Genomic DNA, 18172 nt, shown 5'->3' with positions numbered 1-18172 from the left:
TTCAGGGTGGCAGAAGATCTGAGGAGGTGCACAACCGGCCGAACCCCTAGAGATCCCAAGAGCAATGGCATCTGCCCGGAGACTGCCCGATCTTTCCGTCATACTTTCCAAGAGGTCCCGTCTTTGTCGGAGGATGTCAGTCATTCATTCAGCTGAATGCCATTTCCATCAACTGCCGCCGTTTGTTTGCTTTCAACCCCCTTTGATTTCAGAGGTGCATGGAAAGAGGCCTTGCTGGGGGGTCGCAAGCAGCTCGAATTTGGCCGCAGCGCGACAGGCCCCTGCCAGCAGCTTGTTCCTCGTTAGTATAGTGGTGAGTATCCCCGCCTGTCACGCGGGAGACCGGGGTTCGATTCCCCGACGGGGAGAGCTTTGCATTTTTTCTCGCCCGAGTCTTGCTTTCGTGCGGAGCTCTTTCCCAAGACTGTCCTCACAGTTCCTTCTTGGACATGGTCCCACCTCAGGAAGTCGAGCTTTCCGTTTGATACCGAGAAGCTTGGCCGCTCGCCAGCTCCTCGTTCACGTAGCGCCGACAGTAGCAGGTTGGTTTCACCTATAAAAGCACCGCCTCATCCCTAGGAATGACTCGGCACCGCCACTTTTCCTTCGGCGCAAAAGAAACAGTGTGCTGAAATGGTCAGACTTGAGATTTTCTTCAGACCACTTGGCTAATAAGAGGACTCCAGATATCCTCTTTAGGAGCTGTTTTCAGGGTGGCAGAAGATCTGAGGAGGTGCACAACCGGCCGAACCCCTAGAGATCCCAAGAGCAATGGCATCTGCCCGGAGACTGCCCGATCTTTCCGTCATACTTTCCAAGAGGTCCCGTCTTTGTCGGAGGATGTCAGTCATTCATTCAGCTGAATGCCATTTCCATCAACTGCCGCCGTTTGTTTGCTTTCAACCCCCTTTGATTTCAGAGGTGCATGGAAAGAGGCCTTGCTGGGGGGTCGCAAGCAGCTCGACTTTGGCCGCAGCGCGACAGGCCCCTGCCAGCAGCTTGTTCCTCGTTAGTATAGTGGTGAGTATCCCCGCCTGTCACGCGGGAGACCGGGGTTCGATTCCCCGACGGGGAGAGCTTTGCATTTTTTCTCGCCCGAGTCTTGCTTTCGTGCGGAGCTCTTTCCCAAGACTGTCCTCACAGTTCCTTCTTGGACATGGTCCCACCTCAGGAAGTCGAGCTTTCCGTTTGATACCGAGAAGCTTGGCCGCTCGCCAGCTCCTCGTTCACGTAGCGCCGACAGTAGCAGGTTGGTTTCACCTATAAAAGCACCGCCTCATCCCTAGGAATGACTCGGCACCGCCACTTTTCCTTCGGCGCAAAAGAAACAGTGTGCTGAAATGGTCAGACTTGAGATTTTCTTCAGACCACTTGGCTAATAAGAGGACTCCAGATATCCTCTTTAGGAGCTGTTTTCAGGGTGGCAGAAGATCTGAGGAGGTGCACAACCGGCCGAACCCCTAGAGATCCCAAGAGCAATGGCATCTGCCCGGAGACTGCCCGATCTTTCCGTCATACTTTCCAAGAGGTCCCGTCTTTGTCGGAGGATGTCAGTCATTCATTCAGCTGAATGCCATTTCCATCAACTGCCGCCGTTTGTTTGCTTTCAACCCCCTTTGATTTCAGAGGTGCATGGAAAGAGGCCTTGCTGGGGGGTCGCAAGCAGCTCGACTTTGGCCGCAGCGCGACAGGCCCCTGCCAGCAGCTTGTTCCTCGTTAGTATAGTGGTGAGTATCCCCGCCTGTCACGCGGGAGACCGGGGTTCGATTCCCCGACGGGGAGAGCTTTGCATTTTTTCTCGCCCGAGTCTTGCTTTCGTGCGGAGCTCTTTCCCAAGACTGTCCTCACAGTTCCTTCTTGGACATGGTCCCACCTCAGGAAGTCGAGCTTTCCGTTTGATACCGAGAAGCTTGGCCGCTCGCCAGCTCCTCGTTCACGTAGCGCCGACAGTAGCAGGTTGGTTTCACCTATAAAAGCACCGCCTCATCCCTAGGAATGACTCGGCACCGCCACTTTTCCTTCGGCGCAAAAGAAACAGTGTGCTGAAATGGTCAGACTTGAGATTTTCTTCAGACCACTTGGCTAATAAGAGGACTCCAGATATCCTCTTTAGGAGCTGTTTTCAGGGTGGCAGAAGATCTGAGGAGGTGCACAACCGGCCGAACCCCTAGAGATCCCAAGAGCAATGGCATCTGCCCGGAGACTGCCCGATCTTTCCGTCATACTTTCCAAGAGGTCCCGTCTTTGTCGGAGGATGTCAGTCATTCATTCAGCTGAATGCCATTTCCATCAACTGCCGCCGTTTGTTTGCTTTCAACCCCCTTTGATTTCAGAGGTGCATGGAAAGAGGCCTTGCTGGGGGGTCGCAAGCAGCTCGACTTTGGCCGCAGCGCGACAGGCCCCTGCCAGCAGCTTGTTCCTCGTTAGTATAGTGGTGAGTATCCCCGCCTGTCACGCGGGAGACCGGGGTTCGATTCCCCGACGGGGAGAGCTTTGCATTTTTTCTCGCCCGAGTCTTGCTTTCGTGCGGAGCTCTTTCCCAAGACTGTCCTCACAGTTCCTTCTTGGACATGGTCCCACCTCAGGAAGTCGAGCTTTCCGTTTGATACCGAGAAGCTTGGCCGCTCGCCAGCTCCTCGTTCACGTAGCGCCGACAGTAGCAGGTTGGTTTCACCTATAAAAGCACCGCCTCATCCCTAGGAATGACTCGGCACCGCCACTTTTCCTTCGGCGCAAAAGAAACAGTGTGCTGAAATGGTCAGACTTGAGATTTTCTTCAGACCACTTGGCTAATAAGAGGACTCCAGATATCCTCTTTAGGAGCTGTTTTCAGGGTGGCAGAAGATCTGAGGAGGTGCACAACCGGCCGAACCCCTAGAGATCCCAAGAGCAATGGCATCTGCCCGGAGACTGCCCGATCTTTCCGTCATACTTTCCAAGAGGTCCCGTCTTTGTCGGAGGATGTCAGTCATTCATTCAGCTGAATGCCATTTCCATCAACTGCCGCCGTTTGTTTGCTTTCAACCCCCTTTGATTTCAGAGGTGCATGGAAAGAGGCCTTGCTGGGGGGTCGCAAGCAGCTCGACTTTGGCCGCAGCGCGACAGGCCACTGCCAGCAGCTTGTTCCTCGTTAGTATAGTGGTGAGTATCCCCGCCTGTCACGCGGGAGACCGGGGTTCGATTCCCCGACGGGGAGAGCTTTGCATTTTTTCTCGCCCGAGTCTTGCTTTCGTGCGGAGCTCTTTCCCAAGACTGTCCTCACAGTTCCTTCTTGGACATGGTCCCACCTCAGGAAGTCGAGCTTTCCGTTTGATACCGAGAAGCTTGGCCGCTCGCCAGCTCCTCGTTCACGTAGCGCCGACAGTAGCAGGTTGGTTTCACCTATAAAAGCACCGCCTCATCCCTAGGAATGACTCGGCACCGCCACTTTTCCTTCGGCGCAAAAGAAACAGTGTGCTGAAATGGTCAGACTTGAGATTTTCTTCAGACCACTTGGCTAATAAGAGGACTCCAGATATCCTCTTTAGGAGCTGTTTTCAGGGTGGCAGAAGATCTGAGGAGGTGCACAACCGGCCGAACCCCTAGAGATCCCAAGAGCAATGGCATCTGCCCGGAGACTGCCCGATCTTTCCGTCATACTTTCCAAGAGGTCCCGTCTTTGTCGGAGGATGTCAGTCATTCATTCAGCTGAATGCCATTTCCATCAACTGCCGCCGTTTGTTTGCTTTCAACCCCCTTTGATTTCAGAGGTGCATGGAAAGAGGCCTTGCTGGGGGGTCGCAAGCAGCTCGACTTTGGCCGCAGCGCGACAGGCCCCTGCCAGCAGCTTGTTCCTCGTTAGTATAGTGGTGAGTATCCCCGCCTGTCACGCGGGAGACCGGGGTTCGATTCCCCGACGGGGAGAGCTTTGCATTTTTTCTCGCCCTAGTCTTGCTTTCGTGCGGAGCTCTTTCCCAAGACTGTCCTCACAGTTCCTTCTTGGACATGGTCCCACCTCAGGAAGTCGAGCTTTCCGTTTGATACCGAGAAGCTTGGCCGCTCGCCAGCTCCTCGTTCACGTAGCGCCGACAGTAGCAGGTTGGTTTCACCTATAAAAGCACCGCCTCATCCCTAGGAATGACTCGGCACCGCCACTTTTCCTTCGGCGCAAAAGAAACAGTGTGCTGAAATGGTCAGACTTGAGATTTTCTTCAGACCACTTGGCTAATAAGAGGACTCCAGATATCCTCTTTAGGAGCTGTTTTCAGGGTGGCAGAAGATCTGAGGAGGTGCACAACCGGCCGAACCCCTAGAGATCCCAAGAGCAATGGCATCTGCCCGGAGACTGCCCGATCTTTCCGTCATACTTTCCAAGAGGTCCCGTCTTTGTCGGAGGATGTCAGTCATTCATTCAGCTGAATGCCATTTCCATCAACTGCCGCCGTTTGTTTGCTTTCAACCCCCTTTGATTTCAGAGGTGCATGGAAAGAGGCCTTGCTGGGGGGTCGCAAGCAGCTCGACTTTGGCCGCAGCGCGACAGGCCCCTGCCAGCAGCTTGTTCCTCGTTAGTATAGTGGTGAGTATCCCCGCCTGTCACGCGGGAGACCGGGGTTCGATTCCCCGACGGGGAGAGCTTTGCATTTTTTCTCGCCCGAGTCTTGCTTTCGTGCGGAGCTCTTTCCCAAGACTGTCCTCACAGTTCCTTCTTGGACATGGTCCCACCTCAGGAAGTCGAGCTTTCCGTTTGATACCGAGAAGCTTGGCCGCTCGCCAGCTCCTCGTTCACGTAGCGCCGACAGTAGCAGGTTGGTTTCACCTATAAAAGCACCGCCTCATCCCTAGGAATGACTCGGCACCGCCACTTTTCCTTCGGCGCAAAAGAAACAGTGTGCTGAAATGGTCAGACTTGAGATTTTCTTCAGACCACTTGGCTAATAAGAGGACTCCAGATATCCTCTTTAGGAGCTGTTTTCAGGGTGGCAGAAGATCTGAGGAGGTGCACAACCGGCCGAACCCCTAGAGATCCCAAGAGCAATGGCATCTGCCCGGAGACTGCCCGATCTTTCCGTCATACTTTCCAAGAGGTCCCGTCTTTGTCGGAGGATGTCAGTCATTCATTCAGCTGAATGCCATTTCCATCAACTGCCGCCGTTTGTTTGCTTTCAACCCCCTTTGATTTCAGAGGTGCATGGAAAGAGGCCTTGCTGGGGGGTCGCAAGCAGCTCGAATTTGGCCGCAGCGCGACAGGCCCCTGCCAGCAGCTTGTTCCTCGTTAGTATAGTGGTGAGTATCCCCGCCTGTCACGCGGGAGACCGGGGTTCGATTCCCCGACGGGGAGAGCTTTGCATTTTTTCTCGCCCGAGTCTTGCTTTCGTGCGGAGCTCTTTCCCAAGACTGTCCTCACAGTTCCTTCTTGGACATGGTCCCACCTCAGGAAGTCGAGCTTTCCGTTTGATACCGAGAAGCTTGGCCGCTCGCCAGCTCCTCGTTCACGTAGCGCCGACAGTAGCAGGTTGGTTTCACCTATAAAAGCACCGCCTCATCCCTAGGAATGACTCGGCACCGCCACTTTTCCTTCGGCGCAAAAGAAACAGTGTGCTGAAATGGTCAGACTTGAGATTTTCTTCAGACCACTTGGCTAATAAGAGGACTCCAGATATCCTCTTTAGGAGCTGTTTTCAGGGTGGCAGAAGATCTGAGGAGGTGCACAACCGGCCGAACCCCTAGAGATCCCAAGAGCAATGGCATCTGCCCGGAGACTGCCCGATCTTTCCGTCATACTTTCCAAGAGGTCCCGTCTTTGTCGGAGGATGTCAGTCATTCATTCAGCTGAATGCCATTTCCATCAACTGCCGCCGTTTGTTTGCTTTCAACCCCCTTTGATTTCAGAGGTGCATGGAAAGAGGCCTTGCTGGGGGGTCGCAAGCAGCTCGACTTTGGCCGCAGCGCGACAGGCCACTGCCAGCAGCTTGTTCCTCGTTAGTATAGTGGTGAGTATCCCCGCCTGTCACGCGGGAGACCTGGGTTCGATTCCCCGACGGGGAGAGCTTTGCATTTTTTCTCGCCCGAGTCTTGCTTTCGTGCGGAGCTCTTTCCCAAGACTGTCCTCACAGTTCCTTCTTGGACATGGTCCCACCTCAGGAAGTCGAGCTTTCCGTTTGATACCGAGAAGCTTGGCCGCTCGCCAGCTCCTCGTTCACGTAGCGCCGACAGTAGCAGGTTGGTTTCACCTATAAAAGCACCGCCTCATCCCTAGGAATGACTCGGCACCGCCACTTTTCCTTCGGCGCAAAAGAAACAGTGTGCTGAAATGGTCAGACTTGAGATTTTCTTCAGACCACTTGGCTAATAAGAGGACTCCAGATATCCTCTTTAGGAGCTGTTTTCAGGGTGGCAGAAGATCTGAGGAGGTGCACAACCGGCCGAACCCCTAGAGATCCCAAGAGCAATGGCATCTGCCCGGAGACTGCCCGATCTTTCCGTCATACTTTCCAAGAGGTCCCGTCTTTGTCGGAGGATGTCAGTCATTCATTCAGCTGAATGCCATTTCCATCAACTGCCGCCGTTTGTTTGCTTTCAACCCCCTTTGATTTCAGAGGTGCATGGAAAGAGGCCTTGCTGGGGGGTCGCAAGCAGCTCGACTTTGGCCGCAGCGCGACAGGCCCCTGCCAGCAGCTTGTTCCTCGTTAGTATAGTGGTGAGTATCCCCGCCTGTCACGCGGGAGACCGGGGTTCGATTCCCCGACGGGGAGAGCTTTGCATTTTTTCTCGCCCTAGTCTTGCTTTCGTGCGGAGCTCTTTCCCAAGACTGTCCTCACAGTTCCTTCTTGGACATGGTCCCACCTCAGGAAGTCGAGCTTTCCGTTTGATACCGAGAAGCTTGGCCGCTCGCCAGCTCCTCGTTCACGTAGCGCCGACAGTAGCAGGTTGGTTTCACCTATAAAAGCACCGCCTCATCCCTAGGAATGACTCGGCACCGCCACTTTTCCTTCGGCGCAAAAGAAACAGTGTGCTGAAATGGTCAGACTTGAGATTTTCTTCAGACCACTTGGCTAATAAGAGGACTCCAGATATCCTCTTTAGGAGCTGTTTTCAGGGTGGCAGAAGATCTGAGGAGGTGCACAACCGGCCGAACCCCTAGAGATCCCAAGAGCAATGGCATCTGCCCGGAGACTGCCCGATCTTTCCGTCATACTTTCCAAGAGGTCCCGTCTTTGTCGGAGGATGTCAGTCATTCATTCAGCTGAATGCCATTTCCATCAACTGCCGCCGTTTGTTTGCTTTCAACCCCCTTTGATTTCAGAGGTGCATGGAAAGAGGCCTTGCTGGGGGGTCGCAAGCAGCTCGACTTTGGCCGCAGCGCGACAGGACCCTGCCAGCAGCTTGTTCCTCGTTAGTATAGTGGTGAGTATCCCCGCCTGTCACGCGGGAGACCGGGGTTCGATTCCCCGACGGGGAGAGCTTTGCATTTTTTCTCGCCCGAGTCTTGCTTTCGTGCGGAGCTCTTTCCCAAGACTGTCCTCACAGTTCCTTCTTGGACATGGTCCCACCTCAGGAAGTCGAGCTTTCCGTTTGATACCGAGAAGCTTGGCCGCTCGCCAGCTCCTCGTTCACGTAGCGCCGACAGTAGCAGGTTGGTTTCACCTATAAAAGCACCGCCTCATCCCTAGGAATGACTCGGCACCGCCACTTTTCCTTCGGCGCAAAAGAAACAGTGTGCTGAAATGGTCAGACTTGAGATTTTCTTCAGACCACTTGGCTAATAAGAGGACTCCAGATATCCTCTTTAGGAGCTGTTTTCAGGGTGGCAGAAGATCTGAGGAGGTGCACAACCGGCCGAACCCCTAGAGATCCCAAGAGCAATGGCATCTGCCCGGAGACTGCCCGATCTTTCCGTCATACTTTCCAAGAGGTCCCGTCTTTGTCGGAGGATGTCAGTCATTCATTCAGCTGAATGCCATTTCCATCAACTGCCGCCGTTTGTTTGCTTTCAACCCCCTTTGATTTCAGAGGTGCATGGAAAGAGGCCTTGCTGGGGGGTCGCAAGCAGCTCGACTTTGGCCGCAGCGCGACAGGACCCTGCCAGCAGCTTGTTCCTCGTTAGTATAGTGGTGAGTATCCCCGCCTGTCACGCGGGAGACCGGGGTTCGATTCCCCGACGGGGAGAGCTTTGCATTTTTTCTCGCCCGAGTCTTGCTTTCGTGCGGAGCTCTTTCCCAAGACTGTCCTCACAGTTCCTTCTTGGACATGGTCCCACCTCAGGAAGTCGAGCTTTCCGTTTGATACCGAGAAGCTTGGCCGCTCGCCAGCTCCTCGTTCACGTAGCGCCGACAGTAGCAGGTTGGTTTCACCTATAAAAGCACCGCCTCATCCCTAGGAATGACTCGGCACCGCCACTTTTCCTTCGGCGCAAAAGAAACAGTGTGCTGAAATGGTCAGACTTGAGATTTTCTTCAGACCACTTGGCTAATAAGAGGACTCCAGATATCCTCTTTAGGAGCTGTTTTCAGGGTGGCAGAAGATCTGAGGAGGTGCACAACCGGCCGAACCCCTAGAGATCCCAAGAGCAATGGCATCTGCCCGGAGACTGCCCGATCTTTCCGTCATACTTTCCAAGAGGTCCCGTCTTTGTCGGAGGATGTCAGTCATTCATTCAGCTGAATGCCATTTCCATCAACTGCCGCCGTTTGTTTGCTTTCAACCCCCTTTGATTTCAGAGGTGCATGGAAAGAGGCCTTGCTGGGGGGTCGCAAGCAGCTCGACTTTGGCCGCAGCGCGACAGGCCACTGCCAGCAGCTTGTTCCTCGTTAGTATAGTGGTGAGTATCCCCGCCTGTCACGCGGGAGACCGGGGTTCGATTCCCCGACGGGGAGAGCTTTGCATTTTTTCTCGCCCGAGTCTTGCTTTCGTGCGGAGCTCTTTCCCAAGACTGTCCTCACAGTTCCTTCTTGGACATGGTCCCACCTCAGGAAGTCGAGCTTTCCGTTTGATACCGAGAAGCTTGGCCGCTCGCCAGCTCCTCGTTCACGTAGCGCCGACAGTAGCAGGTTGGTTTCACCTATAAAAGCACCGCCTCATCCCTAGGAATGACTCGGCACCGCCACTTTTCCTTCGGCGCAAAAGAAACAGTGTGCTGAAATGGTCAGACTTGAGATTTTCTTCAGACCACTTGGCTAATAAGAGGACTCCAGATATCCTCTTTAGGAGCTGTTTTCAGGGTGGCAGAAGATCTGAGGAGGTGCACAACCGGCCGAACCCCTAGAGATCCCAAGAGCAATGGCATCTGCCCGGAGACTGCCCGATCTTTCCGTCATACTTTCCAAGAGGTCCCGTCTTTGTCGGAGGATGTCAGTCATTCATTCAGCTGAATGCCATTTCCATCAACTGCCGCCGTTTGTTTGCTTTCAACCCCCTTTGATTTCAGAGGTGCATGGAAAGAGGCCTTGCTGGGGGGTCGCAAGCAGCTCGACTTTGGCCGCAGCGCGACAGGCCCCTGCCAGCAGCTTGTTCCTCGTTAGTATAGTGGTGAGTATCCCCGCCTGTCACGCGGGAGACCGGGGTTCGATTCCCCGACGGGGAGAGCTTTGCATTTTTTCTCGCCCTAGTCTTGCTTTCGTGCGGAGCTCTTTCCCAAGACTGTCCTCACAGTTCCTTCTTGGACATGGTCCCACCTCAGGAAGTCGAGCTTTCCGTTTGATACCGAGAAGCTTGGCCGCTCGCCAGCTCCTCGTTCACGTAGCGCCGACAGTAGCAGGTTGGTTTCACCTATAAAAGCACCGCCTCATCCCTAGGAATGACTCGGCACCGCCACTTTTCCTTCGGCGCAAAAGAAACAGTGTGCTGAAATGGTCAGACTTGAGATTTTCTTCAGACCACTTGGCTAATAAGAGGACTCCAGATATCCTCTTTAGGAGCTGTTTTCAGGGTGGCAGAAGATCTGAGGAGGTGCACAACCGGCCGAACCCCTAGAGATCCCAAGAGCAATGGCATCTGCCCGGAGACTGCCCGATCTTTCCGTCATACTTTCCAAGAGGTCCCGTCTTTGTCGGAGGATGTCAGTCATTCATTCAGCTGAATGCCATTTCCATCAACTGCCGCCGTTTGTTTGCTTTCAACCCCCTTTGATTTCAGAGGTGCATGGAAAGAGGCCTTGCTGGGGGGTCGCAAGCAGCTCGACTTTGGCCGCAGCGCGACAGGCCACTGCCAGCAGCTTGTTCCTCGTTAGTATAGTGGTGAGTATCCCCGCCTGTCACGCGGGAGACCGGGGTTCGATTCCCCGACGGGGAGAGCTTTGCATTTTTTCTCGCCCGAGTCTTGCTTTCGTGCGGAGCTCTTTCCCAAGACTGTCCTCACAGTTCCTTCTTGGACATGGTCCCACCTCAGGAAGTCGAGCTTTCCGTTTGATACCGAGAAGCTTGGCCGCTCGCCAGCTCCTCGTTCACGTAGCGCCGACAGTAGCAGGTTGGTTTCACCTATAAAAGCACCGCCTCATCCCTAGGAATGACTCGGCACCGCCACTTTTCCTTCGGCGCAAAAGAAACAGTGTGCTGAAATGGTCAGACTTGAGATTTTCTTCAGACCACTTGGCTAATAAGAGGACTCCAGATATCCTCTTTAGGAGCTGTTTTCAGGGTGGCAGAAGATCTGAGGAGGTGCACAACCGGCCGAACCCCTAGAGATCCCAAGAGCAATGGCATCTGCCCGGAGACTGCCCGATCTTTCCGTCATACTTTCCAAGAGGTCCCGTCTTTGTCGGAGGATGTCAGTCATTCATTCAGCTGAATGCCATTTCCATCAACTGCCGCCGTTTGTTTGCTTTCAACCCCCTTTGATTTCAGAGGTGCATGGAAAGAGGCCTTGCTGGGGGGTCGCAAGCAGCTCGACTTTGGCCGCAGCGCGACAGGCCCCTGCCAGCAGCTTGTTCCTCGTTAGTATAGTGGTGAGTATCCCCGCCTGTCACGCGGGAGACCGGGGTTCGATTCCCCGACGGGGAGAGCTTTGCATTTTTTCTCGCCCTAGTCTTGCTTTCGTGCGGAGCTCTTTCCCAAGACTGTCCTCACAGTTCCTTCTTGGACATGGTCCCACCTCAGGAAGTCGAGCTTTCCGTTTGATACCGAGAAGCTTGGCCGCTCGCCAGCTCCTCGTTCACGTAGCGCCGACAGTAGCAGGTTGGTTTCACCTATAAAAGCACCGCCTCATCCCTAGGAATGACTCGGCACCGCCACTTTTCCTTCGGCGCAAAAGAAACAGTGTGCTGAAATGGTCAGACTTGAGATTTTCTTCAGACCACTTGGCTAATAAGAGGACTCCAGATATCCTCTTTAGGAGCTGTTTTCAGGGTGGCAGAAGATCTGAGGAGGTGCACAACCGGCCGAACCCCTAGAGATCCCAAGAGCAATGGCATCTGCCCGGAGACTGCCCGATCTTTCCGTCATACTTTCCAAGAGGTCCCGTCTTTGTCGGAGGATGTCAGTCATTCATTCAGCTGAATGCCATTTCCATCAACTGCCGCCGTTTGTTTGCTTTCAACCCCCTTTGATTTCAGAGGTGCATGGAAAGAGGCCTTGCTGGGGGGTCGCAAGCAGCTCGACTTTGGCCGCAGCGCGACAGGCCCCTGCCAGCAGCTTGTTCCTCGTTAGTATAGTGGTGAGTATCCCCGCCTGTCACGCGGGAGACCGGGGTTCGATTCCCCGACGGGGAGAGCTTTGCATTTTTTCTCGCCCGAGTCTTGCTTTCGTGCGGAGCTCTTTCCCAAGACTGTCCTCACAGTTCCTTCTTGGACATGGTCCCACCTCAGGAAGTCGAGCTTTCCGTTTGATACCGAGAAGCTTGGCCGCTCGCCAGCTCCTCGTTCACGTAGCGCCGACAGTAGCAGGTTGGTTTCACCTATAAAAGCACCGCCTCATCCCTAGGAATGACTCGGCACCGCCACTTTTCCTTCGGCGCAAAAGAAACAGTGTGCTGAAATGGTCAGACTTGAGATTTTCTTCAGACCACTTGGCTAATAAGAGGACTCCAGATATCCTCTTTAGGAGCTGTTTTCAGGGTGGCAGAAGATCTGAGGAGGTGCACAACCGGCCGAACCCCTAGAGATCCCAAGAGCAATGGCATCTGCCCGGAGACTGCCCGATCTTTCCGTCATACTTTCCAAGAGGTCCCGTCTTTGTCGGAGGATGTCAGTCATTCATTCAGCTGAATGCCATTTCCATCAACTGCCGCCGTTTGTTTGCTTTCAACCCCCTTTGATTTCAGAGGTGCATGGAAAGAGGCCTTGCTGGGGGGTCGCAAGCAGCTCGACTTTGGCCGCAGCGCGACAGGCCCCTGCCAGCAGCTTGTTCCTCGTTAGTATAGTGGTGAGTATCCCCGCCTGTCACGCGGGAGACCGGGGTTCGATTCCCCGACGGGGAGAGCTTTGCATTTTTTCTCGCCCGAGTCTTGCTTTCGTGCGGAGCTCTTTCCCAAGACTGTCCTCACAGTTCCTTCTTGGACATGGTCCCACCTCAGGAAGTCGAGCTTTCCGTTTGATACCGAGAAGCTTGGCCGCTCGCCAGCTCCTCGTTCACGTAGCGCCGACAGTAGCAGGTTGGTTTCACCTATAAAAGCACCGCCTCATCCCTAGGAATGACTCGGCACCGCCACTTTTCCTTCGGCGCAAAAGAAACAGTGTGCTGAAATGGTCAGACTTGAGATTTTCTTCAGACCACTTGGCTAATAAGAGGACTCCAGATATCCTCTTTAGGAGCTGTTTTCAGGGTGGCAGAAGATCTGAGGAGGTGCACAACCGGCCGAACCCCTAGAGATCCCAAGAGCAATGGCATCTGCCCGGAGACTGCCCGATCTTTCCGTCATACTTTCCAAGAGGTCCCGTCTTTGTCGGAGGATGTCAGTCATTCATTCAGCTGAATGCCATTTCCATCAACTGCCGCCGTTTGTTTGCTTTCAACCCCCTTTGATTTCAGAGGTGCATGGAAAGAGGCCTTGCTGGGGGGTCGCAAGCAGCTCGACTTTGGCCGCAGCGCGACAGGCCCCTGCCAGCAGCTTGTTCCTCGTTAGTATAGTGGTGAGTATCCCCGCCTGTCACGCGGGAGACCGGGGTTCGATTCCCCGACGGGGAGAGCTTTGCATTTTTTCTCGCCCGAGTCTTGCTTTCGTGCGGAGCTCTTTCCCAAGACTGTCCTCACAGTTCCTTCTTGGACATGGTCCCACCTCAGGAAGTCGAGCTTTCCGTTTGATACCGAGAAGCTTGGCCGCTCGCCAGCTCCTCGTTCACGTAGCGCCGACAGTAGCAGGTTGGTTTCACCTATAAAAGCACCGCCTCATCCCTAGGAATGACTCGGCACCGCCACTTTTCCTTCGGCGCAAAAGAAACAGTGTGCTGAAATGGTCAGACTTGAGATTTTCTTCAGACCACTTGGCTAATAAGAGGACTCCAGATATCCTCTTTAGGAGCTGTTTTCAGGGTGGCAGAAGATCTGAGGAGGTGCACAACCGGCCGAACCCCTAGAGATCCCAAGAGCAATGGCATCTGCCCGGAGACTGCCCGATCTTTCCGTCATACTTTCCAAGAGGTCCCGTCTTTGTCGGAGGATGTCAGTCATTCATTCAGCTGAATGCCATTTCCATCAACTGCCGCCGTTTGTTTGCTTTCAACCCCCTTTGATTTCAGAGGTGCATGGAAAGAGGCCTTGCTGGGGGGTCGCAAGCAGCTCGACTTTGGCCGCAGCGCGACAGGCCCCTGCCTGCAGCTTGTTCCTCGTTAGTATAGTGGTGAGTATCCCCGCCTGTCACGCGGGAGACCGGGGTTCGATTCCCCGACGGGGAGAGCTTTGCATTTTTTCTCGCCCGAGTCTTGCTTTCGTGCGGAGCTCTTTCCCAAGACTGTCCTCACAGTTCCTTCTTGGACATGGTCCCACCTCAGGAAGTCGAGCTTTCCGTTTGATACCGAGAAGCTTGGCCGCTCGCCAGCTCCTCGTTCACGTAGCGCCGACAGTAGCAGGTTGGTTTCACCTATAAAAGCACCGCCTCATCCCTAGGAATGACTCGGCACCGCCACTTTTCCTTCGGCGCAAAAGAAACAGTGTGCTGAAATGGTCAGACTTGAGATTTTCTTCAGACCACTTGGCTAATAAGAGGACTCCAGATATCCTCTTTAGGAGCTGTTTTCAGGGTGGCAGAAGATCTGAGGAGGTGCACAACCGGCCGAACCCCTAGAGATCCCAAGAGCAATGGCATCTGCCCGGAGACTGCCCGATCTTTCCGTCATACTTTCCAAGAGGTCCCGTCTTTGTCGGAGGATGTCAGTCATTCATTCAGCTGAATGCCATTTCCATCAACTGCCGCCGTTTGTTTGCTTTCAACCCCCTTTGATTTCAGAGGTGCATGGAAAGAGGCCTTGCTGGGGGGTCGCAAGCAGCTCGACTTTGGCCGCAGCGCGACAGGCCCCTGCCAGCAGCTTGTTCCTCGTTAGTATAGTGGTGAGTATCCCCGCCTGTCACGCGGGAGACCGGGGTTCGATTCCCCGACGGGGAGAGCTTTGCATTTTTTCTCGCCCGAGTCTTGCTTTCGTGCGGAGCTCTTTCCCAAGACTGTCCTCACAGTTCCTTCTTGGACATGGTCCCACCTCAGGAAGTCGAGCTTTCCGTTTGATACCGAGAAGCTTGGCCACTCGCCAGCTCCTCGTTCACGTAGCGCCGACAGTAGCAGGTTGGTTTCACCTATAAAAGCACCGCCTCATCCCTAGGAATGACTCGGCACCGCCACTTTTCCTTCGGCGCAAAAGAAACAGTGTGCTGAAATGGTCAGACATGAGATTTTCTTCAGACCACTTGGCTAATAAGAGGACTCCAGATATCCTCTTTAGGAGCTGTTTTCAGGGTGGCAGAAGATCTGAGGAGGTGCACAACCGGCCGAACCCCTAGAGATCCCAAGAGCAATGGCATCTGCCCGGAGACTGCCCGATCTTTCCGTCATACTTTCCAAGAGGTCCCGTCTTTGTCGGAGGATGTCAGTCATTCATTCAGCTGAATGCCATTTCCATCAACTGCCGCCGTTTGTTTGCTTTCAACCCCCTTTGATATCAGAGGTGCATGGAAAGAGGCCTTGCTGGGGGGTCGCAAGCAGCTCGACTTTGGCCGCAGCGCGACAGGCCCCTGCCAGCAGCTTGTTCCTCGTTAGTATAGTGGTGAGTATCCCCGCCTGTCACGCGGGAGACCGGGGTTCGATTCCCCGACGGGGAGAGCTTTGCATTTTTTCTCGCCCGAGTCTTGCTTTCGTGCGGAGCTCTTTCCCAAGACTGTCCTCACAGTTCCTTCTTGGACATGGTCCCACCTCAGGAAGTCGAGCTTTCCGTTTGATACCGAGAAGCTTGGCCGCTCGCCAGCTCCTCGTTCACGTAGCGCCGACAGTAGCAGGTTGGTTTCACCTATAAAAGCACCGCCTCATCCCTAGGAATGACTCGGCACCGCCACTTTTCCTTCGGCGCAAAAGAAACAGTGTGCTGAAATGGTCAGACTTGAGATTTTCTTCAGACCACTTGGCTAATAAGAGGACTCCAGATATCCTCTTTAGGAGCTGTTTTCAGGGTGGCAGAAGATCTGAGGAGGTGCACAACCGGCCGAACCCCTAGAGATCCCAAGAGCAATGGCATCTGCCCGGAGACTGCCCGATCTTTCCGTCATACTTTCCAAGAGGTCCCGTCTTTGTCGGAGGATGTCAGTCATTCATTCAGCTGAATGCCATTTCCATCAACTGCCGCCGTTTGTTTGCTTTCAACCCCCTTTGATTTCAGAGGTGCATGGAAAGAGGCCTTGCTGGGGGGTCGCAAGCAGCTCGACTTTGGCCGCAGCGCGACATTCCCCTGCCAGCAGCTTGTTCCTCGTTAGTATAGTGGTGAGTATCCCCGCCTGTCACGCGGGAGACCGGGGTTCGATTCCCCGACGGGGAGAGCTTTGCATTTTTTCTCGCCCGAGTCTTGCTTTCGTGCGGAGCTCTTTCCCAAGACTGTCCTCACAGTTCCTTCTTGGACATGGTCCCACCTCAGGAAGTCGAGCTTTCCGTTTGATACCGAGAAGCTTGGCCGCTCGCCAGCTCCTCGTTCACGTAGCGCCGACAGTAGCAGGTTGGTTTCACCTATAAAAGCACCGCCTCATCCCTAGGAATGACCCGGCACCGCCACTTTTCCTTCGGCGCAAAAGAAACAGTGTGCTGAAATGGTCAGACTTGAGATTTTCTTCAGACCACTTGGCTAATAAGAGGACTCCAGATATCCTCTTTAGGAGCTGTTTTCAGGGTGGCAGAAGATCTGAGGAGGTGCACAACCGGCCGAACCCCTAGAGATCCCAAGAGCAATGGCATCTGCCCGGAGACTGCCCGATCTTTCCGTCATACTTTCCGAGAGGTCCCGTCTTTGTCGGAGGATGTCAGTCATTCATTCAGCTGAATGCCATTTCCATCAACTGCCGCCGTTTGTTTGCTTTCAACCCCCTTTGATTTCAGAGGTGCATGGAAAGAGGCCTTGCTGGGGGGTCGCAAGCAGCTCGACTTTGGCCGCAGCGCGACAGGCCCCTGCCAGCAGCTTGTTCCTCGTTAGTATAGTGGTGAGTATCCCCGCCTGTCACGCGGGAGACCGGGGTTCGATTCCCCGACGGGGAGAGCTTTGCATTTTTTCTCGCCCGAGTCTTGCTTTCGTGCGGAGCTCTTTCCCAAGACTGTCCTCACAGTTCCTTCTTGGACATGGTCCCACCTCAGGAAGTCGAGCTTTCCGTTTGATACCGAGAAGCTTGGCCGCTCGCCAGCTCCTCGTTCACGTAGCGCCGACAGTAGCAGGTTGGTTTCACCTATAAAAGCACCGCCTCATCCCTAGGAATGACTCGGCACCGCCACTTTTCCTTCGGCGCAAAAGAAACAGTGTGCTGAAATGGTCAGACTTGAGATTTTCTTCAGACCACTTGGCTAATAAGAGGACTCCAGATATCCTCTTTAGGAGCTGTTTTCAGGGTGGCAGAAGATCTGAGGAGGTGCACAACCGGCCGAACCCCTAGGGATCCCAAGAGCAATGGCATCTGCCCGGAGACTGCCCGATCTTTCCGTCATACTTTCCAAGAGGTCCCGTCTTTGTCGGAGGATGTCAGTCATTCATTCAGCTGAATGCCATTTCCATCAACTGCCGCCGTTTGTTTGCTTTCAACCCCCTTTGATTTCAGAGGTGCATGGAAAGAGGCCTTGCTGGGGGGTCGCAAGCAGCTCGACTTTGGCCGCAGCGCGACAGGCCCCTGCCAGCAGCTTGTTCCTCGTTAGTATAGTGGTGAGTATCCCCACCTGTCACGCGGGAGACCGGGGTTCGATTCCCCGACGGGGAGAGCTTTGCATTTTTTCTCGCCCGAGTCTTGCTTTCGTGCGGAGCTCTTTCCCAAGACTGTCCTCACAGTTCCTTCTTGGACATGGTCCCACCTCAGGAAGTCGAGCTTTCCGTTTGATACCGAGAAGCTTGGCCACTCGCCAGCTCCTCGTTCACGTAGCGCCGACAGTAGCAGGTTGGTTTCACCTATAAAAGCACCGCCTCATCCCTAGGAATGACTCGGCACCGCCACTTTTCCTTCGGCGCAAAAGAAACAGTGTGCTGAAATGGTCAGACATGAGATTTTCTTCAGACCACTTGGCTAATAAGAGGACTCCAGATATCCTCTTTAGGAGCTGTTTTCAGGGTGGCAGAAGATCTGAGGAGGTGCACAACCGGCCGAACCCCTAGAGATCCCAAGAGCAATGGCATCTGCCCGGAGACTGCCCGATCTTTCCGTCATACTTTCCAAGAGGTCCCGTCTTTGTCGGAGGATGTCAGTCATTCATTCAGCTGAATGCCATTTCCATCAACTGCCGCCGTTTGTTTGCTTTCAACCCCCTTTGATTTCAGAGGTGCATGGAAAGAGGCCTTGCTGGGGGGTCGCAAGCAGCTCGACTTTGGCCGCAGCGCGACAGGCCCCTGCCAGCAGCTTGTTCCTCGTTAGTATAGTGGTGAGTATCCCCGCCTGTCACGCGGGAGACCGGGGTTCGATTCCCCGACGGGGAGAGCTTTGCATTTTTTCTCGCCCGAGTCTTGCTTTCGTGCGGAGCTCTTTCCCAAGACTGTCCTCACAGTTCCTTCTTGGACATGGTCCCACCTCAGGAAGTCGAGCTTTCCGTTTGATACCGAGAAGCT

General features: G+C 54.3%; 24 non-coding genes across 24 annotated transcripts; all 24 read left to right on the top strand.

Moving 5' to 3' along the window:
• Positions 1 to 296: 296 nt before the first annotated feature.
• TRNAD-GUC (transfer RNA aspartic acid (anticodon GUC)) lies at positions 297 to 368 on the top strand. Its single transcript has one exon. It is a non-coding gene; the product is annotated as a tRNA-Asp (tRNA).
• A 635-nt stretch (positions 369 to 1003) lies between these two features.
• TRNAD-GUC (transfer RNA aspartic acid (anticodon GUC)) lies at positions 1004 to 1075 on the top strand. Its single transcript has one exon. It is a non-coding gene; the product is annotated as a tRNA-Asp (tRNA).
• A 635-nt stretch (positions 1076 to 1710) lies between these two features.
• Positions 1711 to 1782, top strand: TRNAD-GUC (transfer RNA aspartic acid (anticodon GUC)). The gene has a single exon. It is a non-coding gene; the product is annotated as a tRNA-Asp (tRNA).
• Positions 1783 to 2417: 635 nt separating this feature from the next.
• TRNAD-GUC (transfer RNA aspartic acid (anticodon GUC)) lies at positions 2418 to 2489 on the top strand. Its single transcript has one exon. It is a non-coding gene; the product is annotated as a tRNA-Asp (tRNA).
• A 635-nt stretch (positions 2490 to 3124) lies between these two features.
• Positions 3125 to 3196, top strand: TRNAD-GUC (transfer RNA aspartic acid (anticodon GUC)). The gene has a single exon. It is a non-coding gene; the product is annotated as a tRNA-Asp (tRNA).
• A 635-nt stretch (positions 3197 to 3831) lies between these two features.
• TRNAD-GUC (transfer RNA aspartic acid (anticodon GUC)) lies at positions 3832 to 3903 on the top strand. Its single transcript has one exon. It is a non-coding gene; the product is annotated as a tRNA-Asp (tRNA).
• Positions 3904 to 4538: 635 nt separating this feature from the next.
• Positions 4539 to 4610, top strand: TRNAD-GUC (transfer RNA aspartic acid (anticodon GUC)). Its single transcript has one exon. It is a non-coding gene; the product is annotated as a tRNA-Asp (tRNA).
• Positions 4611 to 5245: 635 nt separating this feature from the next.
• TRNAD-GUC (transfer RNA aspartic acid (anticodon GUC)) lies at positions 5246 to 5317 on the top strand. Its single transcript has one exon. It is a non-coding gene; the product is annotated as a tRNA-Asp (tRNA).
• A 1342-nt stretch (positions 5318 to 6659) lies between these two features.
• On the top strand, positions 6660 to 6731 carry TRNAD-GUC (transfer RNA aspartic acid (anticodon GUC)). The gene has a single exon. It is a non-coding gene; the product is annotated as a tRNA-Asp (tRNA).
• A 635-nt stretch (positions 6732 to 7366) lies between these two features.
• TRNAD-GUC (transfer RNA aspartic acid (anticodon GUC)) lies at positions 7367 to 7438 on the top strand. Its single transcript has one exon. It is a non-coding gene; the product is annotated as a tRNA-Asp (tRNA).
• A 635-nt stretch (positions 7439 to 8073) lies between these two features.
• TRNAD-GUC (transfer RNA aspartic acid (anticodon GUC)) lies at positions 8074 to 8145 on the top strand. The gene has a single exon. It is a non-coding gene; the product is annotated as a tRNA-Asp (tRNA).
• A 635-nt stretch (positions 8146 to 8780) lies between these two features.
• TRNAD-GUC (transfer RNA aspartic acid (anticodon GUC)) lies at positions 8781 to 8852 on the top strand. The gene has a single exon. It is a non-coding gene; the product is annotated as a tRNA-Asp (tRNA).
• Positions 8853 to 9487: 635 nt separating this feature from the next.
• TRNAD-GUC (transfer RNA aspartic acid (anticodon GUC)) lies at positions 9488 to 9559 on the top strand. Its single transcript has one exon. It is a non-coding gene; the product is annotated as a tRNA-Asp (tRNA).
• Positions 9560 to 10194: 635 nt separating this feature from the next.
• On the top strand, positions 10195 to 10266 carry TRNAD-GUC (transfer RNA aspartic acid (anticodon GUC)). Its single transcript has one exon. It is a non-coding gene; the product is annotated as a tRNA-Asp (tRNA).
• Positions 10267 to 10901: 635 nt separating this feature from the next.
• Positions 10902 to 10973, top strand: TRNAD-GUC (transfer RNA aspartic acid (anticodon GUC)). Its single transcript has one exon. It is a non-coding gene; the product is annotated as a tRNA-Asp (tRNA).
• A 635-nt stretch (positions 10974 to 11608) lies between these two features.
• On the top strand, positions 11609 to 11680 carry TRNAD-GUC (transfer RNA aspartic acid (anticodon GUC)). The gene has a single exon. It is a non-coding gene; the product is annotated as a tRNA-Asp (tRNA).
• Positions 11681 to 12315: 635 nt separating this feature from the next.
• TRNAD-GUC (transfer RNA aspartic acid (anticodon GUC)) lies at positions 12316 to 12387 on the top strand. Its single transcript has one exon. It is a non-coding gene; the product is annotated as a tRNA-Asp (tRNA).
• Positions 12388 to 13022: 635 nt separating this feature from the next.
• TRNAD-GUC (transfer RNA aspartic acid (anticodon GUC)) lies at positions 13023 to 13094 on the top strand. Its single transcript has one exon. It is a non-coding gene; the product is annotated as a tRNA-Asp (tRNA).
• A 635-nt stretch (positions 13095 to 13729) lies between these two features.
• On the top strand, positions 13730 to 13801 carry TRNAD-GUC (transfer RNA aspartic acid (anticodon GUC)). The gene has a single exon. It is a non-coding gene; the product is annotated as a tRNA-Asp (tRNA).
• A 635-nt stretch (positions 13802 to 14436) lies between these two features.
• Positions 14437 to 14508, top strand: TRNAD-GUC (transfer RNA aspartic acid (anticodon GUC)). The gene has a single exon. It is a non-coding gene; the product is annotated as a tRNA-Asp (tRNA).
• Positions 14509 to 15143: 635 nt separating this feature from the next.
• On the top strand, positions 15144 to 15215 carry TRNAD-GUC (transfer RNA aspartic acid (anticodon GUC)). Its single transcript has one exon. It is a non-coding gene; the product is annotated as a tRNA-Asp (tRNA).
• A 635-nt stretch (positions 15216 to 15850) lies between these two features.
• On the top strand, positions 15851 to 15922 carry TRNAD-GUC (transfer RNA aspartic acid (anticodon GUC)). Its single transcript has one exon. It is a non-coding gene; the product is annotated as a tRNA-Asp (tRNA).
• Positions 15923 to 16557: 635 nt separating this feature from the next.
• Positions 16558 to 16629, top strand: TRNAD-GUC (transfer RNA aspartic acid (anticodon GUC)). Its single transcript has one exon. It is a non-coding gene; the product is annotated as a tRNA-Asp (tRNA).
• A 1342-nt stretch (positions 16630 to 17971) lies between these two features.
• On the top strand, positions 17972 to 18043 carry TRNAD-GUC (transfer RNA aspartic acid (anticodon GUC)). Its single transcript has one exon. It is a non-coding gene; the product is annotated as a tRNA-Asp (tRNA).
• The last annotated feature ends 129 nt before the right edge of the window (positions 18044 to 18172 follow it).

Source organism: Engystomops pustulosus, chromosome 7, assembly GCF_040894005.1.
Source record: "Engystomops pustulosus chromosome 7, aEngPut4.maternal, whole genome shotgun sequence".
Taxonomy (NCBI): Eukaryota; Metazoa; Chordata; class Amphibia; order Anura; family Leptodactylidae; genus Engystomops; species Engystomops pustulosus.
This window is presented reverse-complemented; position numbering and strand designations above follow the sequence as displayed.